This window comes from Eptesicus fuscus, chromosome 2 (genome assembly GCF_027574615.1).
Source record: "Eptesicus fuscus isolate TK198812 chromosome 2, DD_ASM_mEF_20220401, whole genome shotgun sequence".
In the NCBI taxonomy this organism is placed as follows: domain Eukaryota; kingdom Metazoa; phylum Chordata; class Mammalia; order Chiroptera; family Vespertilionidae; genus Eptesicus; species Eptesicus fuscus.
In genome coordinates this window covers 64403978-64420062 of record NC_072474.1, presented here as the reverse complement: position 1 = coordinate 64420062, position 16085 = coordinate 64403978, and the positions used below count along the sequence as shown (strand labels likewise).

General features: G+C 40.3%; 1 non-coding gene across 1 annotated transcript; it reads left to right on the top strand.

Annotated features, from left to right (window-relative positions):
* The first annotated feature begins 7265 nt into the window (after positions 1-7265).
* Positions 7266-7369, top strand: LOC114232274 (U6 spliceosomal RNA). Its single transcript, XR_003618313.1, has one exon. It is a non-coding gene; the product is annotated as a U6 spliceosomal RNA (small nuclear RNA).
* The last annotated feature ends 8716 nt before the right edge of the window (positions 7370-16085 follow it).

Below are 16085 nucleotides of genomic sequence, written 5' to 3'. Positions count from 1 at the left end.
AAACCAACCTTATTAACATTTTTATTGTAATATTTTTACATAACATGCCCAAGTAGGAGATGTCTTTTAAAGTTCGGTGGCTTTTATTTTCAAAGGAAATATGTTTAAGTTACAAATATATGCTTTACTTTGCTATCGGAAAACACTAGCCTTAAACTGTATTATAAAAGGAGTGGAAAGTAGCAGAAATGAATATATTTGTAAAAGGTTTCAAAGATTATGATACTTTTTATAATTTTTCAAATTTTTATTTAATGCTATCATATCATCTTTCCAACAATAAATATATATAAATGCCCTCCTTTCCTTTACTTACTTTGAATTAGAAACTTGAACTGGTCTAGCCTTCGATTGACAATACCTGTATTGCTGATATTGTAACTAAAATACAAATGGTATTTGGCTACCTCTGCTGCTCGTCTGGGCTCTCCTATACAATTCTTTGCCATTCAGCAGTTGCTCTGACTTGGTTGTATAAAGACATCCCCAAAGCACTTGAAAATAAAAATGCTTTCCAAGTTTTGAAAACAAAAGTTCCTGGAGGTTTTATAACATCTCCCCATCCCTTCCTGGGACAATTGTACTAAAAGTCAGTAGGAAGGGTCCTTCTGGGAGTGTAGAGGTGCCTTCACCTGAACTCACACCTGAGAGTCCACAGCAATGACTATTATTTTCCTCTAAAACCACATTTCATCTTGTGTTCAGGGAAATACAAACTTCTCCAAGCTTTCTTCTCCTAACATCAAGTTTGGGCTGCAGCCTAAATCCCATGATCCCACTTATGAATTTCTATTAGTTCTTTTAAAAATAAAAATCTTTCCAGTAAATAACAATTGAATAGGAGCTGATTGCCCAATCAGTATCTGTACTTGGAACTGGCAAATAATAAAATGATTATAGTTAAAACTGTTTTCCAATTTTTAATATATAATCAAGGATCTCAGGTAATCATATCTGTTACAGGTTGAATTGTGTCCCCCAAAAAGGTACATTGAAGACCTAATTCCTGGAGCCTATGGAAATAGGGTCTTTGCAGGTATAATCAAGTTAAGATGAGGTCATTAGGATGGGTCTGAACCCAACATGACTGGTGTCCTTATAAGAGAAAAATGCCACAGGAAGACAGAGACGCAGAGGGGAAAGCCACGTGGCGACAGAGGCAGAGCAAGGACACCTTCCTTGCAAACCAAAGACACAAGGAGCAAACCTTTAGGAGCTCGGATGAGGCAAAGAAAGGATTCCCCTACAGATTTCAGAGGGAGTGTGGCTCAGCTCACACCTGGATTTCTGACTTCCAGCCTTCAGAACTGTGACACATTACATTCCCATTGTCTTGAGCCACCAGTTTGTGGCACTTTGTCATGGCATCCATAGGAAACTAATATAATATCTCTGCTTCTTTTGCTAATTTTCATATCATGTGGGATTCTTAGTGGACTTTTCCTTGAAAGTACCTTCTTGATTCAACTACTATAATTGGAATGATGAAGAACCAGCTTCATAAATGCATGCCATGGGTTTGCTATTTCAATAAGTATAACAAAAGGTCCCAGTTGCCAGATAAAATACAGGATGCCTCAGTAAATTCAAATCTGAGGTACACAATATATAATTTTTTAGTTAAGTCTAGCCTATGCATTATTTGTGACATGCTTATACCATAAAATTATCCATTATTTACCTGAAATTCAAATTTAACTGGGTATCCTACATTTGTATTTGCTAAACCTGGCAGGCCTACAACCTCACTTCATAGATGCAAGTTCGGCTCCTAGAATGTTCCTTATTTGCTGTTTGTTTCTAGTCCTTGGCAAGACAAATGACTATAGATTGAATACTATATGGTCTTTTCTTCCTCTTCAGTTTCAAGTAGCTCCAGTTTAATTTGCAGACACCGTTAACAATTATAGATGGATGATGATTGCTACGGTGAGTTTGCTTTGGGTAAGTACCATGACATCCATACAGCTTTTATAAAACCCTACACAATCAATAAAAAGAAATTAGAACCATCAATTCTAGGTGTAAAGATGTAATCAGCTTTCAGAGGCATTTTAAATTCTTTATATCAGTGTTGTGACCAACTATGGGGGGGGGGGAACAAAAAGAATTTTTTTTTCTCTTCACCAATACCAAATTATTTCTTATAAAAATGTAATATATCCCTTTATGGATAACGCTGTTAATAGGAGACTTGGTAATCTGCTACTTCAATCTTATTTCTTATTCTCCCTGGACCTCTGCTCCTTCATCTGTAAAATGAAGGAGCTAGAAGACACAATTTCAGGGCCTTTGTCAGGATCCTGAAGTCAGCCGCAGGCTTAATCAGCCTTTCTCTGTGGACTCCCTTTTACCACAATCCCCCCCAGATGACCCACCTCTCATCAACATTCCTCTTCCCTAGGGTTGGGGACAGTCTTCCCAAGCATAACAGAAATCACAAAAGAAACAATTACTAAATTTGACTGAATACATCAAAATATGCCATGAATAAAATTAAAAGGCAAGTGACAAACTAAAAATTTTTTGCATGATACAATATAGAAAAAATTAACATGCTAAGAAAAATTTGAGCAAAGGACAAAATAAGCAATTATACACTTACACATACTTACATTAAGTATGCATATGTGTGTCTATGTGTGTGTGTTTATATACTCATACATAAAAAAAAGAGAGATAGACATAAGAAAATATGTTTCATCCATTGGTAAATAGAGAAATATGAATTAAAGAAAGCAATTATTGCCCAGCCAGTGTTTCTCAGTGGTTGAGCATCAACCTAGGAACCATGAGGTCATGTTCCATTCCCAGTCAGGGCACATGCCTGGGTTGCAGGCTCGATCCCCAGTAGGGGGCATGCAGGAGGCAGCTGATCAATTATTCTCTCTCATCATTGATGTTTCTATCTCCCTCTCCCTTCTTCTCTGAAATCAATAAAAAATATTTTTTAAAATTATTTTAAGAAAACAACCCAATATTAGAAAAGTGCAAAAAAGAAGTGCACGCTCATATTCTGCTGCCATCTGTGTAAGGTGATACAATCATTTCAGAAATCAGTTTAGTAATCCATACCAATGGTCTTAAAATCTACAAACATTTTAATTCAGCAATTATGCTTCAGGGAACTATGTTCAAAGACCTGCCTTAAGACCTTGCTCACTATATCACTGGTGACAGCGATAATCTGGAAACAGCCTAACTTTATGTTTGATGAGATAAAGTATGATACAACCATATGGTGGAATACTATGTAGCTATTAAAAGTATGTGGGACACAGACAATAGGGTGCTAAAGGCTTGGAGTGGGGGTCAGGGGCGGGCTGGAGGGGGTCAATGGGGGTAAATGGGGGACATATGTAATACTTTCAACAATAAAGAATTATTTTAAAAGAATAAGTAAACCTAAAAATAAATAAAAAATAAAAAGCACGTGGGAGAAGAGTACTTAATGACATGAAATATATCCACAATATATTAAAGCCAACTTAAAGCACTACCAACCGTAAAATCCCATTGTTGCAAAAGAAAATATGTACATATAAATTTATAACCTTAGATAAGAGACTAGAAGGACATGTGAAAATCTATATGTATAAAAGGCTAACATGCAAAGTGTCCTCTCGGGAGTTCAACCAGGAGACCAGAAGTTTGATCACTCACTATGATATGTGCTGACCACCAGGGGGAGTCACAGAATGAAGGAAGGCCCCAGCTGGCAGCTGGAAGGCCCCAATTGGCCCTGATCGCCGGCCAGGGACCCTACCCATGCACACATTTTGTACACTGGGCCTCTAGTTAATAAATAAATAGTAATTATTTCTGTACAGTGGGATTATGAGCTTTTTTTCTCCCTCCTACTTTAAAGTTTCTACAATGATCATGTACTACTACATTAAGGAAAAAAATAACAACTATATTTTTTAATTCATCTATCCTGTCTTAAAACCTGTCTTGTGCTGGACTGCAGTAATTTAATCTAATAAACCAGGCCTATTAATTTTCTGGTTTGTAAAATAATGTTCTAACTTAGTGAGCTAGTGAACTAGTTTAGAACACTTGGTTGCAAGAGGCAGCAATTAGATTAAGCCAAAAGAGAAATTTTAAAAAGTAAGGCCCCATAAGAATATGGCAGATCCTACAATAAACAATGTGACTGAGTCACAAAGAATAACAGTTTCCAAAAGAAAGAACAATTTCCAGAAATGAGAAGGTTTGCCAGGAAAAAATAATAGATATCCACCATCCCAGTTAAAGCACAGATGTCTTCAGTGGGCCATTGAATCATTCCTCTGGTGGATTTCCAGCCTGCCTTAGATTGATTGGGTTTTCAAATAGAGTCTAAGGTGGAGGGTTGTATGCAGGAGGATATATGGAGTATTCTGGGGAGATATTTCACCTGTAAGGTAGTGAAGACAGGTCTGGGCAGAGGGGGAAGCTGACCACAGTGCAGATACAAATGAGATTGATCTCAGCTGATCCTGTGGGAGCTCTGAAGCTAGGATGGTCCTCCAGAGTTGCTCCCAACTGAAGCAAGCGGGGGAAGGCCTTTGTACACTCACATCAGCCAGGAGGAGGCATAACCTTGGGCAAGGCAGTTCCCTGCAGCAGAGGGTCGATCACAGTGAAGGACGCAGCCATGAGCCTTTGGCATCCCCTATTCCCAGCAGCTGGGGATGGATGTGCCAGCTCTGAAGAGAGGATCAGGGTGAGCTCCACAGCGTGTCAATGTGGTAGAGCACAGTGACGCCCATTCCACTTCCTTTCCAAAAGCATAATCAGCATACATTTTAAATAATTCAAAGATATAGCAGAAAAATAAAATCTAGTGACAAATAAGGGCTGCAAACTCAGACCTACTGGGCTCTGGGATCAGAAACAGGAACGTTGGCTACAGCATGGGGCTAGGGCGAGTAAGTCTGGACCCAGGAGATGGTGGCTCTGAGTACCACTCTATTCATTGGTAAAAAATAACAGAAAACTTAGCTGCCCAATATGTTCAGTACAACCAAAGGCCCACACTCAGTAGGAGTGGCAGTTTGAGTTACCCGCCAGGTAAATACATCACAGCTTGCTGCGGTGCTGGCTGAAAGCAAAGAAAACATGGAATTGGTATATATGCATAACCCATACACACAGACATGTGGTGATGGCCAGAGGGCTGGGTGGAGGTGAGCAAAGGAGGGCAGGGGAATGGGGTTATCTGTAATAGTGTCAACACTAAAGGGGGATGGGGGGGAAGCAAAAAAAAAAAAAAGTTATAAATACCAACTCTAATCTTATTGCCAGTTGCATAAAGGAGGACTGTAGTAGTACACATATTTTTGTATTTATACTTTTTCCCATTCACCACAAGTCCTTTTCTTCCAACCCTTACCCCCACCATGGTTTCACACACTCATAAATTCATTAATAAAACATTTATGAAGGACCTGCAATGGTTAGAAATTTTCAGGAGAAAAGATAAAGCAATAGGAAGAGAGTTCTTCCCTAATGCCTAGGTTTTCACTGTCAATAACTTTATGCCACTGCCCAGATTATCAAAGTTTTATGGAAAGACTAAAAATAGTCAATTTCTGGGGTTTCTTTGTGTTCTAAAGGCTGTGAATCTATGACTTCAGACATGAGAAATCAAATTAAGAGAATGATTATAAAAAAAGAGAGACTCAGCCACAAGGATGGGAGAGGTTCAGTGATTGAGCATTGACCTATGAACCAGGAGGTAATGTTCCATTCCCTGTCAGGGCACATACCTGGGTTGCGGGCTTGACTCCTAGTAGAGGGCATGCAGGACGCAGCCAATCAATGATTCTCTCTCATCATTGGTGTTTCTATCTCTCTCTTCCTCTTCCTTCCTCTCTGAAATCAATAAAAATATATAAAATTTTTAAAAGAAAGAGAGATCTGTATAGAAAGAAATAATCAATGAAAGGAAAAGACTGAAGCCCTAATTAACAGCTCAGTCTTTCCCCATTAGTATTTCCTCAGTCACACATAGCAGTTGAGTGGGGTCCAGGTAGAGCCAACACTTCCACAGACCCAAACGTGGCCCCACAATGTTAGCCATGTCTCCCCACAACCCTACTGTGCTCTGCTCAGGAGATCAGTTCCAGAGCTTGATGCTCGCACCACAGTTTGCCTTACAGGACCCACCTGGGACCTTGGGTGCAGGCCTACACTGTGCTTTGAAAGCCTAGGTTTCCCAGTGGCAAAGATGGGTGGAGATGGGTGTTTTTGACTCCAGAAAGCCACTCTGAAGATTAATGACTTACGTTTTGCCAAGTGTTTGTAAATCCCAGATGAGAGCTGTTCATACAGCTGGCTGCTGCATGATTAGCATTTGCTTTTAAATTGGTTACTCCCACCATATTTCAAAACCCCAAAAAGTCCCAAATTAAAGACAATGCCCGGGAGTCCACTGATAGTTTTTAGATTGCACCTCCCAGAGGCTGATGAGCTGACAGAGACAGAACACTCTGATCCAGCCCCACCTTTACAGAGACATTGCAACTTCACTTTCAGCCGTGGGATCAAGAGCATAACAGTCACATTTGAACCAACATCTGATGTCTCCCTTGAGGCCCTGCTGCAGACTGCCACCACACTGTTCTGCTTTTGGAATGTTTCCAGGCTAATAGCAAAATGATTTCTTATGGGACTTTCCGAGGGGAAAGACTGAGTGGAGATTTATCTTGCGATTTAGAAAAATAATTAGTAAATAAGTTTGAGTGATAATCACAGATAATCCAAACTGGTTTAATATACGTGGCTTCTAATGATATATAAATTGATTAGAAACTTTACTTACAATCTGATTATCCTTAGATGGAGCAAAGGCCAGTTTTGGAATTCTATATTGTTGTCTACTTTAACACTGATTTTTTTTTTTTTTGGTTGAGAATTTGAGCAACCTATACTTTAAAACATAAAGATAAAGTGCATTAATGCAATAAGAAGAAAATAAAATTACTATGTTGCTTTTTCCCTGCGCAGTATTTTCCACAGCCTTTCCAGCTTTTTAAAGAATATTAAAAGCATCAAAACGAGAAAGAGGTATAATTTATAATGATGTGCCATGCACAACTCTAGAAGGTTCCCACGGCACCAATGGAACATATTTGGAAGCCAGCCTTGAAGTAGTTACAAGTGCAGTAGAAATCTACGTTTGAAAAGTTCCACTGGCTTGAGGAGTCAGAGTTTTCACAAAAACAGACAGAGCTAACCTTTGTCCTACAGATAAATTATATTTTAAATGAATAGCTAGTGTGCTCACTTCGGCAGCACATATACTAAAATTGGAATGATACAGAGATTAGCATGGCCCCTGCACAAGGATAACACCCAAATTTGTGAAGCATTCTATATTTTTTTTCAAAAGAAAAAAATAAATAAATGAATAGCTAGTAATCATGAATGAAGTAGCCACATGAATGTTATTAAACAGTATTGACTATATGCACCAAATATATAAGTACATTATATATAAGTACATTAGGAAAAATGGTGGCTTCATCATAGCTTTTTTTTAATTTGCAATTTTCTCAATATTTGGTTAAGGTCTAAGTGGCTTGAGGAATAACAATAAGTCCTATAGCCCGTGGCTTCCAGGTTTTCTCAGTTCTTGTCATTGAATCTACACTGAAAAAGAAAAAGAAAACCTTCAAGAAGGCCACTCTTTCACAGCATCTCCCTGAATAAATTTCACAAATGACTAGAAGTAATATTAAGTGGTTTGGCCCTCAATAAATAATTCAAAAATATTCTTTTGATCAGCTAAAATGGAACCAAGGATTGTCTGTTAGTGACATTTCCACCATTTAGAAGTATAGCTACATTCACCAAGATACAGAGGCTTAGAGAGTGAGGGACGAAGCTATGCCTGCTGCAATCTCCATTTTGCTTTCTATTCCCGATTAGAGTGCTGGCCCATAAAATAGGTAGGTAGGTGCCAAGGGAATGTGGAGAAAAAGGAACCCTCATGCACTGCTGGTGGGAATGCAGACTGGTGCAGCCACTGTGGAGAACAGTATGGAGTTTCCTCAAAAAACTAAAAATAGAACTCCCATTTGACCCACTTCTAGGAATATATCCCAAGAAACTAGAAACACCAATCAGAAAGGATATATGCACCCCTATGTTCATAGCAGCACAATTCACCATAGCTAAGATTTGGAAACAGCCTAAGTGCCCATCAGCAGATGAGTGGATTAAAAAACTATGGTACATCTACACAACAGAATACTATGCTGTGGTGAAAAGGAAGGAATTCTTACCATTTGCAACAGCATAGATGGAACTGGAGAGCATTATGCTAAGTGAAATAAGCCAGTCAGAGAAAGATAAATATCACATGATCTCACTCATTTATGGAATATAATGAACAACATAACTGATGAACAAAAACAGATCCAGAGACAGAGAAGCATCGATCAGATGCTCAAACCTCAGAGGGAAGGTAGGGGAGGGTGGGGGTAAGGAGGAGAGATCAACCAAAGGACTTGTATACATGCATATAAGCCTAACCAATGGACACAGACACCAAGGGGGTGAGGGCATGAGTGGAGGGGTAGGGGACAGTGGGGGGATAAGGACACATATGAAATACCTTAATCAATAAAGAAAAAATAATGTTAAAAATAAAATTGGGGGCAAAGACTGGGGAGTAGGTGTATAGTATCTACTTTAAATGCACATACCTTTTAATGTCAGAATTCTACCACTAGGAATTTACCTGAGGGTACTCACAAAAACATGAAAAATGTTTATAACAACATTTTTATAATGGAAAAGAACCTGAAGATATCCTGAATATCCACATCTGAGGACTGAGTAAAAGAAATCTGATACACTCAAATAATGGAAAATCCATTAAAAAGAGTAAGATAGAAGGAACGAAGATGGCGGCATAGGCCTGTACTCACCACCTCCCACAACCACATCAAAATTACAACGAAAATACAGAACTACCATCATCCATAATTGCTGGAAAGGTGACTAAATGGAAATACTACAACTAGAGAAGTAAAGGAGAAAGCACACTGAGACTGGTAGGAGGTACAGAGGTGTAGAATGGGCTGGTCCAAAACCCATATGTGCCGCTTTTTTAATCAGGAGGGGGATCATCTCTGTAGAGACTGCCCATGAGGAGCAAGTGGTTCCAGAGCCCAGCCCAGGGTCCCAGAGCTAGAAAGAGAAGTCCCTGTAACTATGGGCTGTGAAAACCAGTGCAGATTGTGCCTCAGTGACACAGAGGCTCCTCCTCTTAAAAGGCCAGCACCACAAACTGAACTTTCAAGGTCCTGTTTCCTCTGAGCTCCAGCACCAGGGCAAGGCTTTGGGGGACACAGAAACATATGAGGAGGAACTGGATTGTCTGGCATCAGGGCAGGAACTTGGGGGTAGCTTTCTCCCAGACAGAGGTGCTTGCAGGGATCACTGTTCCTATATTGGGACCTCCCTGGCAGCCATTTCTGTTTGCTAATCTCTGGTGATTCCCTGAAACCCTGCCTCATCCAATTTACAACCCCACCCAAGCTGAGTACAGTGAATTTTGCATATGAATGGTGTTTCCTTACTCGGGCTAAAATCTCTCAACAAGCTACAGCTGGGTTAGAGAGCCCCAAACCTATCAATAAAAGGCCCAAGACCCAGACCAGCACCAGACTGCCTTGCTTCATAGCTGGGCCTCGTCTGGGTACTTCCAAACCCAATACAAAGAGGAGGAACCTGCAGATCTCTCTGTAGCTCCTGCTGGGTGGCCCCAGCCAATGGCTGACTTTGCACCTCCCTGGAGACCCAAGAGCCAGTGTACACAGTGGTCAGTGTCAGACCAGATTACAACTCTACACATCCAAAGCAACACACTCAAGGGGAAGACTCAGTGAGCACCAAAGCCCCACTGAAGCAGGTCCTGCTCCATAAAGGTATCTCCTGCATAGTTGCTCTCCCATTATAGTCGCAGCTGGTGCTCACAGCCAATTGGCCTGGAGGTCAATTCCTCCCAGTGACACCAACAGCAATCAAGTCTCAACTATAACAAGACTGTGCTCACAACCCAAAAAGTGTTGCAACAGAGTTCCCAGCTCAGGTGACTTGGGAGGCTGAGCCACTGGGCCCCATAGGACACCTACTACACAAGGCCACTCTACCAACTCAAGGAGACATAGCAGCTCTACCCAATACATAGAAACAAACACAGGAAAGCAGCCAAAATTCAGAGACAAGTAAACATGTCACAAATTAAAGAAATGGAAGAAAGTAAACTACTGGATATAAAGTACAAAACCACAGTTATAAGGTTATCCAAGAATCCTCACAAGGGACTTGTGAGACTTTAAAGGGTCTTACTGAGAATGCATATAAAACCCCCAACTCCTTCTTTTTGGAATGGTCCTTTAAAAAAAAAAAAAAAAAAAACAGCAAAGGACCATTCAGAAACTAAGCATACACTGACTGTAATAAAGAATAATATAGGGATTCATCAGTAGAGTAGAGGATCCTGAGAATCAAATCAATGATTTGAAATATGAGGAAGCAGACCCAGGGAACAGCTGCGAACCCAGGAACACTGGACCTCAAGCAGCACGAATACATGGACTCAGATGAGCTCTGCACCTTCTCACTGAAAGGTCAGATTTTGCCTAGGAAAAGGAGAAAGAAAGCTACATAACCAGATAACCGGAGAAGAGAGATCATGGGGAGACAAAGAAATAGCCTGCATATGAAAGAAAAGGAGGCATCACCAGAAAAGGAAGTAAACAAAATGGAGGCAAGCAACCTGTCAGAGAAAAAATTCAGAAAAATGGTCATAAGGTCGCTGAGAAGAATGGAAGACAAATTCAGCAATATGTGTAAGAAGCAAGAGGAAATTAAGAAGAACCAAGAAGAAATGAAAAATGACATCCCTGCAATAAAGAACTGAACAGAAAGCATCAAGAGTAGACTAGAAGAAGCAGAGGACCGCATCAGTGAACTAGAAGACAAGGTGGAAAAAAATACCCAAGCAGAGCAGCATCTAGTAAAAAAAACTTTAAAAACAGGAGGAGAGCCTAAGGGAATTTTGGAACAACATGAAACGAAACAACATCCGCATAATAAGGGTGACAGAAGGAGAGGAAACTGAGCAAGGAATAGAAAACCTGTTTGAAGAAATAATGACAGAAAACTTCCTTGATACCAGGAAGAAAAAAACTCACACAAATCCAAGAAGCTCACAGAGACCCAAACAAAATGAACCCCAAAAGACCGACGCCAAGGCACATTATAATTAAATTGGCAAACACCAACGACAAAGTAAGAATATTAAAAGCGGCCAGAGAGAGACAGAAAGTTACCTACAAAGGATCCCCCATCAGAATAGCAACTGATTTCTCAACAGAAACATATCAGGCCAGAAGGGAATGGAATGAAATATACAAAGTCATGCAAAGGAAGGGTCTGAATCCAAGAATACTGTACCGAGCAAGGCTATCAATCAAAATTGAAGGTGAAATCAGGAGCTTCACAGACAAAAAAGGACTAAGGGAGTTTATTACCACCAAACCAGCAATGCAAGAAATGCTAAAGGGTTTGTTGTAAAAAGAAGAAATAGGAAGTGAAAAAGGAACACAGGCATAAAGAATAAAAATGGCGACAAACAAGTACCTGTCAATAAAAACTTTAAATGTAAATGGATTAAATGCCCCAATTAAAATACATAGGGTAGCTGAGTGGATAAGAAAACATGAACCATATATCTACTATCTACAGGAAACCCACCTCATAAAAAAGGACTCACACAGACTGATGGTGAAGGAATGGAAATAGGCTTTTCAGGTGAATGAAAATGAAAAAAAAATCTGTGGTAGCAATACTTATATCTGACAAATTAGATCTCAAAGTGAAGGACATAACAAGAGATAAGGAAGGCCACTTCATAATACTAAAGGGAGAAATCCAACAAGAAGAAATAACACTGGTAAACATATATGCACCCAATACAGGAGCACCCAAATATATAAAAAAAACTTCTGGAGGATATCAAGTGAGAGATTGATAGCAATACAGTCATAGTAGGGGACTTTAATACCCCACTATCACAATTGGACAAATCCTCTAAACAAAAAATCAGCAAAGAAACTTCAATCCTAAATGACTCACTAGACCAGATGGAATTAATTGACATCTTCAGAAGATTTCACCCCAAAGCCACAGAATATACATTCTTCTCAAGTGCACATGGGTCATTTTCAAAGATAGACCATATATTGGGTCACAGGCAAAGTCTCTTCAAATTCAAGAAGATAGAAGTCATATCAAGTATCTTCTCAGATCACAATGGTATAAAACTAGAAATCAACTACAATTAAAAAAAAGCAAAAAATAAAAATAAAACACCTGGAGACTAAATAGCATGCTATTAAATAATGACTGGGTTACCAGAGAGATCAAAGAAGAAATAAAAAGCATCATGGCAACAAACGACAATGAAAACACAACAATCGAAAATCTATGGGACACAATAAAAGCAGTCTTGAGAAGAAAATTCATAGCTCTACAAGCCTATAGCAAAAAAAAAGAAACAATGGTAATAAATTACCTAACCCTACAACTCAGAGAGTTAGGAAAAGAGCAACAAGAAAAGCCCAGTGTAAGCAGAAGGAAGGAAATAATAAAGATCAGTGCAGAGATTAATGAAATAGAGACCAAAAAAAAACACACTATATAAAATCAACAAAACGAAGAGCTGGTTCTTTGAAAGGATAAACAAGATTGATGAACCTTGCCGAAACCGGTTTGGCTCAGTGGATAGAGCATTGGCCTGCGGACTGGAAGGTCCCAGGTTCGATTCCGGTCAAGGGCATATACCTTGGTTGTGGGCACATCCCCAGTAGGGGGTGTGCAGGAGGCAGCTGGTCGATGTTTCTCTCTCATCGACATTTCTAGCTCTCTATCCCTCTCCCTTCCTCCCTGTAAAAATCAATAAAATATATTTAAAAAAAAAAGATTGATGAACCTCTAGCCAGGCTCACCAAGCAGCAAAGAGCAAGGACCCAAATAAACAAAATAAGAAATGAAAGAGGTGAAATAACAACTGTTCCCACAGAAATACAAATGATTATGAAAAAATACTATGAACAAACTCTATTCCAACAAAATGGACAACCTAGATGAAATGAACATATTCTTAGAAAAAGAACCAAAACAACCTCCCAAAACTCAACCAAGAAGAATAAAAAAACCTGAATAGGTGGATACCTACCGAAGAAATTGAAACAGCAATAAAAATCTTCCAGCAAACAAAAGCCCTGGTCCGGATGGCTTTACAGGGGAGTTCTACCAAGCATTCAAAGAAGAACTAAAACCTATCCTCCTCAGACTATCCCAAAAAATTCAAGAGGAAGGCACACTTCCAAGCACTTTCTATGAAGCCAGCATCACCCTAATCCCAAAACTAGATAAAGACTCGACAAAAAAAGAGAACTACAGGTGAATATCCTTGATGAAAATACATGCTAAAATCCTCAACAATTTCTAGCAAATCGGATTCAGCAATACATTAGAAAGATCATACACCATGACCAAGTGGGATTTATACTGGGGATGCAAGGATGGTACAATATCCGCAAATCAATAAATGTGATACATCCCATAAACAAACTGAGAGACAAAAATCACATAATCTATGCAGAAAAAGCATTTGACAAAATCCAACACCCTGTCTTGATAAAAACTATCAGCAAAGTGGGAAAGAGGGATCATATCTCAACATAATAAAAGCCCTATATGACAAACCTACAGCCAACATCATACTCAATGGGCAAAAACTAAGCTCATTTCCCCTAAGAACAGGAACAAGACAAGGATGCCCATTTTCACCACTCCTGTTCGACATAGTATTAGAAGTAATAGCCAGAGTGATCAGATAAGAAGAAGAAATAAAAGGCATCCAAATTGGAAAAGAAGAAGTAAAACTGTTCTTATTTACAGATGACATGATACTATACATAGAAAACCCCAAAGACTCCATCAAAACTCTACTAGACCTAATAAAGGAATTTGACAATGTAGCAGGATACAAAATCAACACCCAGAAATCTATGGCCTTCTTATACATCAATAATGAACTCACAGAAAGAGAAATGAAAAAAAAATCCCATTTACCATTGCACCAAAAAACTTAATATACCTAGAAATAATCTTAACCAAGAACGTAAAAGACCTGTTCTTGGAAAACTATAGGACATTGAAAAAAGAGATAGAGGAAGACATAAACAAATGGAAGAACATACCATGTTCATGGATTGGTAGAATCAACATCATTAAAATGTCCATATTACCTAAAGCAATCTATAGATTCAATGTAATACCTATTAAAATACCAAAGGCATATTTCAAAGATCTAGAACAAACTCTCCAAAAATTCATCTGGAACAAAAAAAGACCCTGAATAGCCACAGATATCCTGAGAAAGAAGAACAAAGTTGGAGGGATCACAATACCAGACATCAAACTATATTACCAAGCCATAAGAACAGACATATAGACCAATGGAACAGAATGGAGGACCCAGAAATGGACCCCAGCCATTATACTCAATTAATATTTGACAAAGGAGGCAAGAGCATACAATGGAGTCAAAACAGCCTCTTTAATAAATGGTGCTGGGAAATTTGGTCAGATGCATGCAAAAAAAATGAAACTAGATCACCAACTTACACCATAGACAAAAATAAACTCAAAATGGCTAAAGGACTTGAACGTAAGATGGGAAACCATAAAAATCCTACAAGATTCCATAGGCAGCAAAATTGCAGACATATGTCATAGCAATATCTTTACAGACACAGATCCTAGGGCAAGAGAGACTAAGGAGAAAATAAACAAATGGGACTACATCAAAATAAGAGGCTTCTGCACAACAAGAGAAACTATCAACAAAACAACAAGAAAGCCCACTACATGTGAGAACATATTTGCCAACTCTGGGTTCAATTTCTTATCCTGCCACCGGCATTATTTTGCAGTATTTTCTACAGGTTATATAATACTAGAGGCCCTGTGCATGAAATTCATGCACGGGGGGGGGGGGGGTGTGTGTCCCTCAGCCCAGCCTGTACCCTCTCCAATCTGGGATCCCTCTCACAATCCAGGACTGCTGGCTCCCAACTGCTCGCCTACCTGCCTTCCTGATTGCCCCTAACCACTCCCCTGCCAGCCTGACTGATGCCTAACTGCCCTCCCCTGCAAGCCTAATCACCCCTAACTGCCCTCCCCTGCAGGCCTGGCCCCCCCCAACTGCCCTCCCCTGCAGGCCCGGTCACCCCCAACTTCCCTCTTCTGCCAACCTGGTCACCCCTAACTGCCCTCCCCTGCAGGCTTGATCTCCCCCAACTGACCTCCCTTGCAGGCCTGGTCCCTCCCAACTGCCCTTCCCTGCTGGTCATCTTGTGGTGGTCATCTTGTGTCCACATGGGGGGAGGATCTTTGACCACATGGGGCAGCCATCTTGTGTGTTGGAGTGATGGTCAATCTGCATATTACTCTTTTATTAGATAGGATAGAGGCCTGGTGCATGGGTGGGCCCAGCTGGTTTGCCTTGAAGGGTGTCCCGGATCAGGGTGGGGGTTCCCTTGGGGCATGGGGCAGCCTGGGCGAGGGGCCTGTGGTGGTTTGCAGGCCAGCCACGTCCCCTGGTGACCCAAGCGGAGGCCCTGGTATCTGGGATTTATTTATCTTCTACAATTGAAACTTTGTAGCCTGGAGCGGAGCCAAGCCTCCTGCTTGCTTGGTGGCAGCAGCCATTTCTGTTGGGATTTATTTATTTTCTATAATTGAAACTTTGTAGCCTGGAGTGGAGGCCTAGGCCGGCCAGGGCTGCAGAAGCTTGGCTTCCTCCATCGCTGGGGGCAACCCTAGCCTCCTGCTCTCTCCAGCTCCGTGGCTGCCACCATTTTTGTTCGGATTTATTTATCTTCTATCATTGAAACTTTGTAGCATTGAGTGGAGGCCTAAGCCGGCAAGGGCAGGCGGAAAGCTTGGCTTCCTCCATTGCCAGCGAAACCCAAGCCTCCCTCCTGCTCTCTGTGGCCGTAGCCATCTTGGTT